We start from the raw sequence: 12343 nt of genomic DNA, 5'->3' as shown, positions 1-12343 counted from the left end.
AAGAGGAGGTTTGTTCCCACTCGTGCCTCATGGACCTGGAAGGCATCCATGCCTAACCAATCATGGACAAGAGGCCCAAGGCGCCATGATTCATTTTGATAAACCAAAATCCCAGCCCTGTGGCTTGGCTGGAGGCAGCCTCTCTTGAAGCCCATGGAAAAGGTTCTGCTGGGGTTCTGTAGAAACAGAAGAAGTTGGGGGATAGATATTAATAAAAGCACATAGTCCTCCAGGGTTTGCCATGTGCCAGACACTTTTTTTTTCATGCAGCCTATTGGTGGCATAGTGGTTACTCTCAACACATGGCCCCCACCCCCTCACCTGGCCCAGGAATACCCAGATGCATCCATGGCTTGCTGTATTTCTCTCCTGAGGGTGTTCTCTGGTCACTGGGCCATGCTTGGCCCACACACCAGGCAGGCTGGTAGTTCTGGGGCATTAATGTCTGGAGTTGGATGATAAATCACTCCAGCTTCCTGTCTCTCATGGGACATCTCAAATGCATGTTCTGCACACTCTCTCAAAGAACATATAAATTATTTGATCAAATCTATGTGGGGGCGGTCTGTTTTAGGAGAGCCCAACCTAATTATTGGACAACTTTATTACTGTGCCTATTGTGTGAATGCATCTGCCAGATTTGGGGGCCACCAGATTTGGAGATCCACCATAAATCCAGTGGTGATAAGTGGCAGTAGAGCTGCCCCTCACTCCTGTGTTCTTCCACTGCCTCATATCAGAGAGTTTTGTCCATCAGTGTCATAGCCTGGTGTTAACACTGTTAAATGAGCATGACAAAGAAATGTCATCACCTGCACATGGATCCAGAGTTCTTCAAAGATCATAAAGCCCCTGCCCACCATTTGCTCCTCTGAGCCTCACCCTATTCTATGACATGGGCATGGATATTTCTTTCCTACCATTCTGCCCATGGGAACATAGAGACCTTGGAATATCAAGGGAATTCTCCAAGACCACCCAGATAGGAAGCAGCAGAGCTGGGACTGGAAGGCAAGTCTCCATCATCATCATGATTGGCCAGAGGCTTTAGGTGGCATTGGCATGAGAGCCCATTGTTATGACAAACTAATCCTGGAGGAAATTTTCCCAGGAAGAGAGCCCCACCCTTGAAGAGTCAACAGCAATGAGTGACTTTCATAAACATGAGTCATTATCAAAGAAGCAGTCCTCTCTCCTGAGGTCCTCCTTCAACTAGCCAAGTCAGAAGGACCAGCCCCGCTGCCAGGGAAGCCATGCCGGGTCAGATTCTCTAGCATGCCTGGGAGTTTGGAAGCCCACAGTCTCAGCAGCATGGCTCATCAGGCAAAGGGAGTCTTGGCCTCTTGGTGGATCCTGAGCCAGTATTGTGTGGCTGCATCCCTCTGGGAGAACCTTGAACCAAATTTGATGGGAACCCCCATCCGGAGGGGCTGTTGAGTCAGGAAGCAGTGAGATATTCAGGCTTGTGGAAGGCTGGAGCTGGCAGGGTGCTTGCAATTAGCAGGGCCAACACTCTTAGTCACAGATCAGGAAAATGGGGCCCGGAGAGGCTGAGTGAGTTACTCAAGGACCCATCACTCATGAATTAGAGAAAGCCAGGAATCAAATCTGTGTGTCTTGGCTCCCAGTCCACTGCCTTCTCCCTACTAGCCATTTTGAATTAAAGAGGAAAATAGTTATTCCTCAGGCTTGAGACATTTTGTCTTCACAACATGCCTGTGAGGATGGAGAGAAGAGACTTTCTTTTTTCCTAAGAAAAGAAACTGAAAGCCAGAGTAACTTTGCTGGGATCACTCAGATCATCAGCCCCTTGTGGCAGCAATGGATGCCGGCATGATGGGAAGACAAGGGAAGAGAGAAAGAGAGGCTGGCTGGGGCATGGGTCGCTAAACTTTGCCAACCCCGGATGGGACTCCCAGCAGTCTCCCAGAGTCCCAAGGCCTAGGCAGTCTTTTAGAGAGAATGATCTGTCTGACTTGGACAAATCAGCCACTTAGTGTCCAGGATCCAGGGAACTAATCCACTTAGTGTCCAGGATCCAGGGAACTAATCCTGTCCCATTTTCGGAAACCTAATCTTTTGGGTATCATTGAGTAACTTTTTAAAAAAGCTAAACTTCAAGAATCTCTGAAGCTGTTTGCCAGCACTTCCTACCATCTCTTCACATCTCTGCCCTCCTCATTCCCCTCCCACAAATGTACTAGAGATACGGGATTAAGAGAAGAGCTGTCCAAAGATCTTCCCAGCTGAAACATCACTAAGACTTTCCCTGGTGCCTACCCCATTCTATCTCTCACTTATCTCCTTCCATGACAACCTACAGGGTAAGGATGCCATCCATGTTCAATGTTCTATGATGGCCCAAGGTTTTTACCTGCTGGCTGAACAGTGCTTGATTTGGGTTTTCTCAGAGATCTGAGGTCCTCAAAAGGAAACTGAGGCCATGGAAACTGTCCCCCATGGAAACTGGGGGACCAGGGTGGAAGTTTGCTCCTCTGCCCGGGTTGCTAGCCTTGCTCCATCTCTGTTAGGCCTTCATTTAGTCTCTCAAAGAATGTCTGTGGTTGGTCCCTGCAGACCTGCCCAGGTAGTGCAGGGATGAGTCCCCTTTCTGCAGTCAAGTTAACAGCCAAGAAGGAAAGAGGACACAGGACACAGGATGTGGGCCCAGAGCAGTGAGGGGAGGGGAGAGTGTGGCCGGGTTGTATGCTTGCATCTCCCAAGACCAAAGGGCGGGGGGTGCCAGCGAGGTCAGGGAGGGCTTTTCAGAAGTGATTTGAGCTGAGGAACATCACTCTCCTGTTGTTGGTGGAGGTGGGGAAGGAGGCAAAATCTCATTTGGCCACTTCCTGCCACAATAGAAAGAAGAGCAGTCAGAAGAGGAAGAAGGTGGGGAAGGGTTTGAAGAGAACAAAGTAAGCAAAACCACAGAGGGGTGCTTGGTAAAGTGTTTATGCTCTATTCTGGAGCCTAGAGTGTTCTAGAGTATTAGAGCCTAGAATGTTCCAGAGCCCAGAAAATTGAGGACACCTTGGCGAGGAGGGTCTGGAGAAGGTGGCAGGAACCAGGTGGGGTCTACTGAAGAACGTGGATGTCCTCCAGTCATGGAAATGTCAAGGGGGTGGTGACAGAGGCAGGTGGGTGGAGGAGAAAGGGGCACAGATGGAGACACTGAGGATTGGAGAGCATCCACCTCCGTGCTGTTCTAGACTGTTGCCTGTATGCTTTCCCTCTGTCCTCCCACAGGGCTGGGAGGTGGGGCCCAGTGTTGTCCCCCTTCTATAGATGGAGAAGCTGGGACTTAGCTCATTAACATGCCCAGCACTTGAAGCTGAAACCCAGAGCCCACCGCTTGGAGGACCACCCCATGCCCTGCAAGCCCTCACCTTAAGCCAACCCTGCCCTGCAGCCCAGTTTCAACCTGACCCCAAAAATCCCTTCCTCACTTGCTTACCAAACTCCCATCAGCATCTGACAACAACAACATCAAGAGAAAGGCCCAGAGGATCTGATGCATGCTTCAAAACATGCCAAGATCTTAATGTTACCCAGCTGTGCAGAGGGCCTGGCCGGGGACCTGGCCCGGGCAACCAGAGGCCCATGACTCAGATGGGTGGGTGGGAGTGGTGAGTCAGGGCCCGTGACAACGAGCTGCCATGTGCCCAGGAGCTCCTTGCGGGAAGGAGCGGGCGCCGGGACATGCTGGGACACCCCAGATGTGTTAGGTATGGACTGCTTCTGCCATGCCTTAGTGCCTTTTGTTAACCCCCTCACTTGAGCACCGGTTCTTCCTGCCCTCGGAGAGCCTCCCATCTGGGGTGTCCTCCAGGCATCTCTGAGCAGTGCTGGGTGGCAGCTGGCAATCACAACTTTGACCAAGAATTCCACTTTGCTTCCAATAAAGTAAATCCAGAAGGAGCTGCTTAGGAAGCTGGATCCTCAAGGCGTTCATGTCTCCAGAACTCTGGGACACCAGGGCCTGATTAACAAGGCCATTCTTTTTAGCAAGACAGGCTCCAAGAAGAACCTCCAAGGTAATCAGACAAAGGGAGTATATCCCAGCCCCCTGCCCAGACCCTTACCTTCTTTTCCACTGGCTTTCTGACCGCTGGATGTTTTATACAGCATTTAAACTGTGGCCCATGTTGGTTCCCTTTGCCTGGGTTCCCCAAAGCACAGAGAGCAGGCAGAGGTACAGCAGGAGAGAAGAAACATGTCCTAGTCCAGACACTAGACCAGATGTGGCCCCAGCCGTGCTCCAGAGAGCTGCTCTGCAGACACACGCTCCAGCTCACAGATCTCATCAGGCCCTGCCCTGTGTCCCTCTCAAGGTCCCCAGCCTGGTGGGCTCAGAGGCCCAGGGAATTATGTGGAGGCAGAGGCAGGGAGAGCCCAGGACACTTGAAAAAGGAGAAGCAGACATTTTGAGTGTGCTCTATTTGGGGAAGGACCTGGAGGGCAAGGCGTGTGCAGACATGGGGTGGGGTGTGGCAGCAGCTGCAGAGAGGGGAGGAGAGGGCACATGGAATTCAGGACAGGGCGTGGAGGCTGGCCATGGCTGCAGACCCAGATGGAAGCAGGGACCTCTGTGTCAGTGAACCCCTCTTCTCCTTCTGGCCGTAGCCCCTGTTCTCCCTGCCTGTCTGGTGCCTGACGTCCTAGACCAAAGTGACCCATCCAAGGAGGGTGCTTGAGACCCAGCTGAGCCGGACACAGTTCTCTCCGAGGTTTATCAGATGGGAGTGGAAGACAGGACACCATGTCCTCTCAATCTCAGAGCTCCAGGGCTGTGTCTCCCTTGCGAACACAGTAAAAGACAACAGTCTCACAATGTGAGAGAGAAATAGATTCAGAGTCAAGGAGAGACCTGGAGTTCTGGCTGTGGCTGTCCGTCCAGATCTCTCTGCTCTGCTCTTCCCCTGTTTGATGCCTTAAACCAAGGTGTTCCTCTTGGACTTAATTCAGCTGGTTAGTTTCATGTCCAGCACCTGCAACCAAAGATACCATCTTACCCACAACTAGCCAGGATCGAGTGTCCCCAGCATTGCATGGACCTCACACATTCATCCATTTGTCTTTCTATCACCCCCTCCCCAAGACTGTGAGCTCAGAGGGCTCAGAGCCCAACCCATTGGAAGGGCAATATTTATTGCACTTATTAATTAATCAAGGTTTTGTGACCCATGTTGGCCCAACCTGGAATGGATTCTAGAAGGTGGCAGTGACCAAAATCAGGGGGGTGGCAGCATCTGGTTCAGTTCTAAGCAGGTGAGTGGCCAGAAGGTAGGGCAGAACTGAGAGCCAGGAGCAAGAGATGGGACAAGGTAAGGACAGGGCAGAAGAGGGGCAGACCCTACCCAGCAGACCCCTGCCCAGCAAGAGGCAAATAATCTACAGATGTTCCTTCATTCATTTCACAAATATTTTGAGTACCTACTGCATGCCAGGGACTCTTGGGGGTGTGAAAGGAACAGTATTGGATGAGATAGGCAGGGTCTTACACTGCAGGCCTACACTGTGGGGGAAGGGGCACAGACAGTGAAAAACTCAGCAAACAAAGCTATGCTGTGGCAGATGTTGACAAGGGCCCTGAGGACAAGTGAATCTGTGGGAGGTGGGTTTCAGATGGTGGATTGGGGCAAACCCCTGGGTGGGGGGCTTTGAGCTAAGGACAAATTGAAGAGAGAGGGATCTGTACCACATGTCCCAGCCTTGCCAGGGAGGAAGCTAGCCCCACTGGACAGATGAGAGGGCCAATGGCTAGGGGCTTTCTGGGAAAAGCCCAGAGTCCCCCAGCTTGTGCCCAGGGAGGTACGATTCAAACCCAAGCATGCCCAACTTCAAAATGTATGCTTCTTCAAATTAAATCTCAGGCTGTCATGGAACTTAGTGAATGAGCCAGGCTCATGGGTAGGGGTTGGGTATACATCTGCTAAGTGGTCACCTCCTACTGCCTATCACCAGGAGCCTCAAGGAGGTGGTCACGCAGAAACAGAGGAAGCCCTTGCCCCATCAGGCAGCCTTCAGCTCATCACCAGCCCTCATCTCTCTGCTGAGGGTAGTGTGTCTGGTGGGAGTCAGAGGTCAGAAGTTGTGGGAGTCCTGACACTCCAGGGTCCCAGAACCTGTGATGTGGGAAGACAGCACCTTTTCCCGTCCTCCCCTGCCTGTACGTGCATGGGAGGTTTTAGCTACTTTTCCTCCTTGAACCAGGAAATGGGGACTGGGTGAGTTCTGGAGCTGAGAAAGGTCATCTAGGTCTCATACAAGAAGAACAGGAGGGAGGTTGTGGAATGGGGTACCACCAGAGCAACAGAGAGACTCCCTCTACAGGCAGAAGATTCCAGATTGGGGCTCAGGTCACCCACAGAAACCTCCTGATGCCAGAGAAGGCAGGACACAGATGGAAGGTGCACAGCCTCACCTGCTGGGAAGGGTGGGGAGGTGGCCACATCAGGAAATGCCACCGAGCTGTGAGCTTCTCTGTGAGTCTGGGTACAGCCCCCTATGGCCCCTGTCCTTCAGTGAACTGACATGGGACAGTTGTGTAGCCAATTTGGTGAGATCGGAAAGCTGAAATTGGCAACCCCTCCCTGAATCCACATCCAACTGACCCAATTACTGGGGAAATACTGGCAGTGAATCCCTGGTAAGACAGCTGGGGGCCAAGTCCCAGCTCAGCTCCAGACCCCTCTGTGCAGCTGTTGGCGAATCATTTCTGAGCTCTCCTCCTTTCCCGTGGAATCAGGGACGATCAGATGGGCCCCGAAGGGCTGTCCTGAGCTCACAGGAATGCCCGCCAAGAGTACTCCGACATGTGCCACACCCAGAGCAAGGTGGTGGGGGCATCATGGTTAAACCCATGAGGGATGGGGCCCAGATTCCTGTAGATTTCCCTGTGCACATGGGAGGGCTGGGTTTCCCCTCCAGCCTGATGCCTGGCAAATGCTGACCCCGAAATGAAACGTGATTCTCTAATGTGGACTCAGAGATGGATGGTTCCTGCCAAGGTCTCCAGCTCATGTCACAACCCACAAAGTCCCAGGTCTCGTTGGGTTCTGGGGACTTCATTGCAGGTAGCAAAGCTCCTGGGAAAATGGCAGCGTGTACCTTGAAAGTATTCCCAGCTGGGGCGGGGCACCTGCATACTGGTCCCAGCTCCGCTGGCCTTCAGCAAATCAACTCTCCTCACTGGCTCTGGTTTCTCCATTTCTCCTGTAAGCACATGACAGACTCTGAGGCCCAGGCAAGTAACATCAAGAGGCAAAGAGGGTCCAGGGTGTAAGACAACGAACAGGGGATACTGGGCTGGCCAACACATTAGCCTTATGTAAGAGGCAGGGGATCCTGCTTCAGCTTCTCCCTGCCCAACAGAAATGCAAGTCCAGTGGTACCAAATCTTCCTGTCTATTTTTCTTAGGGGAGGAGGAGGGACCGTGGAAGAAGGAGAGAATCTTAAGCAGGCTTCACACCCAGCCTGTGAGCCTGATGTGGCATCTGATCTCACAACCCTGAGATCATGACCTGAGAAGAAATCAAAAGTCAGACACTTAAAAAAGACTGAGACAACCAGGTGCCCCTTCCTGTTTTTTCAAAGGAAACCTAAGATTCAGATTTTTATGTGATGGCTCCAACTTTTAAATATTAGCAGCTTAAGTCTGTGGTTTTAGTGGGGTTTGTTTTGTTTTGTTTTGTTTTGTTGCAGAAAACACTATATGCTTCAAGCCAGACCTGTCTTTGGGGGTTGACTCATAGGCTGCAATCCTGCAGGGTCCTGTGAGTCCCGCCTCCCAGGCAGGGTCTTACAGTAGGGGTTTATGGCAGGTGTTGGGGAAAAGAGGAAGGATGAGAGAAGCGGATTTGTTTTTCTGATGACCAGGTTGCAAACTCAAACACATCCAAGTGCCAAGCAAATTCCAACAGTGAATAGATTCTTGTTTTACTAGTTCTAGGAGTCCCCACATCCCTGACGCTCTCCTTACCCCTGCCCACCACTCTAGACTGGGCCCTTTGCAGAGGAATTTGCTCCCTGCATGACATTCGTAATGTTGTATGCTAAAAACATTCTCAGGTTTTCTTGACTGTTTCCTTTGCTGTGCAGAAGCTTTTGATTTTGATGAAGTACCACTGGACTTGCATTTCTGTTGGGCAGGGAGAAGCTGAAGCAGGATCCCCTGCCCCTTACATAAGGCTAATGCGTTGGCCTTTCACTTTTGTTTCCTATGCCTTTGGAGACATATCTTGAAAGAAGTTGCTGTGGCTGATATCAAAGAGATTACTGCCTATGTTCTTCTCTAGGATTCTGATGGATTCCTATCTCACGTTGAGGTCTTTTATCCATTTTCAGTTTATCTTTGTGTACAGTGTGAGAGAATGGTCGAGTTTCATTCTTCTACATATAGCTGTTCAGTTTTCCCAGCACCATTTATTGAAGAGACTGTCTTTTTTCCATTGTATATTTTTTCCTGTTTTGTCAAAGATTATTTGACCATAGAGTTGAGGGTCCATATGTGGGCTCTCTACTCTGTTCCACTGGTCTATGTGTCTGTTTTTATGCCAGTACCATGCTGTCTTGGTGATCACAGCTTTGTAGTAAAGCTTGAAATCAGGTAACGTGATGCCCCAGTTTTATTTTTGTTTCTCAACATTTCCTTGGCAATTCGGGGTCTCTTCTGATTCCATACAAATTTTTGGATTATTTGCTCCAGCTCTTTGAAAAATACCGGTGGAATTTTGATCGGAATGGTATTAAAAGTATAGATTGCTCTAGGCAGTAGAGACATTTTGACAATGTTTATTCTTCTGATCCAAGAACATGGAATGGTCTTCCATCTTTTTGTGTCTTCTTCAATTTCTTTCATGAGTGTTCTGTAGTTCCTTGAGTACAGATCCTTTACCTCTTTGGTTAGGTTTATTCCCAGGTATCTTATGGTTCTTGGTGCTATAGTAAATGGAATCAGTTCTCCAATTTTCCTTTCTGTATTTTCATTATTAGTGTATAAGAAAGCCACTGATTTCTGTACATTGACTTTGTATCCTGCCATGTTGCTGAATTGCTGTATGAGTTCTAGTAGTTTGGGGGTGGAGTCTTTTGGGTTTTCCATATAAAGAATCATGTCATCTGCGAAGAGAGAGAGTTTGACTTCTTCACTGCCAATTTGGATATCTTTATTTCTCTTTGTTGTCTGATTGCTGTTGCTAGGACTTCTAATACTATGTTGAACAAGAGTGGTGAGAGTGGGCATCCTTGTCTTGTTCCTGATCTCAATGGGAAGTCTGCAAGCTTTTTCCCATTGAGGATGATATTTGCTGTGGGTCTTTCATAGATAGATTGGATGAGGCTCAGGAATGTTCCCTCTATCCCTATACTTTGAAGCATTTTAATCAGGAACGGATGCTGGATTTTGTCAAATGCTTTTTCTGCATCAATTGAGAGGACCATGCAAAGGAAACAGTCAAGAAAACAAAGAGGCAACCCACGGAATGGGAGAAGACATTTGCAAATGACAGTACAGACAATAGGTTGATATCCAGGATCTATAAAGAACTACTCAAACTCAACACACACAAAACAGATAATCATATCAAAAAATGGGCAGAAGATATGAACACACACTTCTCCAATGAAGACATACAATGGCTATCAGACTCATGAAAAAATGTTCATCATCACTAGCCATCAGGGAGATTCAAATTAAAACCACATTAAGATACCACCTTACACCAGTTAGAATGGCCAAAATTAGCAAGATAGGAAACAACATGTGTTGGAGGGGATGTGGAGGAAGGGGAACCCTCTTACACTGTTGGTGGGAATGCAAGTTGGTGCAGCCACTTTGGAGAACAGCATGGAGATTCCTCAAGAAATTAAAAATAGATTGTTTTTCAGAGTCTGAGGAGTTTGAAGTGGCAGGGGGTGGGAGGTTGGGGGAACCAGGTAGTGGGTATTAGAGAGGGCACGGATTGCATGGAGCACTGGGTGTGGTGCAAAAACAATGAATACTGAATGAACAATGAATACTGTTATGCTGAAAATTAAAACAAACAAACAAACAAACAAAAAACATTCTCAGGTGCCTGGCTGAGAGAAGGACTAGTCCTGAGCTAAGTCACAGCTCTTCCTCTTACTGTCTATGTCACATGATCCTTCTGTACCTCAGTCTCCTCATCTGTAACTTCAGAGAGCTGATGGACAGTATGACTCATGATAATGTCAAAGTCATCCATCCAAGGCGGCTCTGCAAACTGGCTACTCTGATCCTGAATTTCAACAACAGTAGGATCCATGAAACAATGGCATTTTCTGGAAAGGAATGGCAGGCAATCTTTAGATGGTGACTTGCTGATTTCTGAGCAATGCCTTGGCATGCTGCATCCCACCCCCTGCTCAGCCTGCATCCTCCACCCCAGGCCCACCCTTTCATTTGGCAGGTGGACATGAGAAGCTGAGAGATGAGGACGGGTTTTCCTGGGACTGGGGGTGAGAGGTGTGGAGAGGAGTGTCAATGCAGCCATTCTGCCATCACAGGTAAGTTGCTCTCCATCTGTCCCTGGGCAAATGTTTTCACACTACGTGAGAGGGTCTGTCCTGGGGCCTCCATGGTTCCTACCAGCTTCTCCAGGCCAGGGGTCCACAGTGACCCCTACCTTTGTGGGCCAAAGGCAAGTTCTTCTGCACACTCTCTACAACACTTTATCTTAATTAAGCATAAAAATTAGGAAATTCCAAGCTAAGCTTTCCTGAATTGTGTGGGTAGAAGAAATGTTTAAATCTCCTTTTTTTGGCTGAGTCTTTGCAAGGCAAGCGTTTCCAAATGTTTGGCTCAGTCCCTCTGCCTGAACCTCCCCCTCATTGCCTGTCCTCAGGAGGAAGGCTCCAAAGATAAGGGGGGAGGACCAGACTTCAACCAACCAGGAAGCTGCCCAGTTGACCGCGGATGACCCATTGGCTGGGTATCCCCAACACCTGGATGACTGACTGTTATTCTGGACTTCCTTTGTGCCAGATGTGTTTGGCAGCTGCCCACAGTCAATCAGGGGGTCTGGGTTTGGAAAACTGGAGATTAGCAAACAAAGGCAAAGAGTGAGAAGGGTGAGGCCTGTTAGAAAATATTGAAATTCACCCTGGTTTCCTTCCAGCTCAAAGAACAGGCTGTTCCAGGGGTTCCAGGGACTATACAGGAGTGAAAGAGTAGGCCCTGATAGCTGGATGAAAACAGCTTGGCCACCATTTTGTAAGATGGAAGTTGCTTGGCTGCCATTTCATAAGATTAGTAAAACCCATCAGCTCTCCCTTTCCCAGGCCTGTTCACCTGGAGAAGCAGAAGCTGAGGTGGACTGTGTTGGGGGAAAACCACAGCTTTGAGATCAGACCAAATTGTGTTTGGAATCCAACTTTGTCACTTACTAGTTGGGTGATGTGGACAAGTCACTAAGTCCACCTGACTCCCCCTGAAAATGGAGACAGTGACACTTGCCTCACAGGGTCGGTGTGAGGGTAAAAAGATCAGCTTGGATGACTATATGAATGGACAGGTGAGCAATACCTCATTGGCACATAAAACAGAGCTCTGAAGATTATCACCCAAGAGTATCAGAATCTCAGTTGAAAGAAAAACAAAGCCTTGATGGAGGAGCTCCTGGAGAAAATGCCTAACTATTCTCTCTAAATTTGATCCCACCCTGCCCCATCGTAAAAGGTGTTACTGATTTTTCATGCTGGTGCCACACCATTTGTCTGCACCAGAGAGCCATAAGGAATAGCCCACTGTAGTTACTGTGAGGACATTGTTGAGGACATTGCTCACTGCTTCATACTTTGTTATCCTTCTGAGGCCCCATGAGAGATGTTTTTTCCCACTTCAGAACCAGAAATGTGTTGTGTTACTCAGCCCTATACCAGTTTCCGAGCTTCCCATCTAGTTCCATCTCAGGGATACCAAGCCTTGTGTGCTCTGAACTGGCCAAGGGGTCAGAACTGAATCTTCAACCTGCTGCCAGGTCTCCTGAACCTCACGGCCCACGTTCTCATGTTCTGTGGACCAACTTCACCCTGGCTGCCTTTGATTTTTTTTTTTTAACCTTACTTCCTCTTTGAGGTGAAATTTTCTTTCCCAGCTTTCTGTTAACTGAGTTGGATTTTGCATGTTTCTAAGTCACTCTAGATATTCTGATGACAAAGTTGGTAGGTGATACCTAACATGTGCTACAACAAGCTTTGCTCCCTGTCTCCTTCTTTTCTACAACAAAAGCCACACTGACTGGCAGATGAGCTCTAGAAATGGTTTTCCTTCTATAGATTGAGGATCTCGTAGGACTTTAAGGATGTAGTGTTAACCTCCAC

This window comes from Neovison vison, chromosome 11 (genome assembly GCF_020171115.1).
Source record: "Neovison vison isolate M4711 chromosome 11, ASM_NN_V1, whole genome shotgun sequence".
Lineage (NCBI taxonomy): Eukaryota > Metazoa > Chordata > Mammalia > Carnivora > Mustelidae > Neogale > Neogale vison.
Note: the sequence above shows the minus strand (reverse complement) of the source record.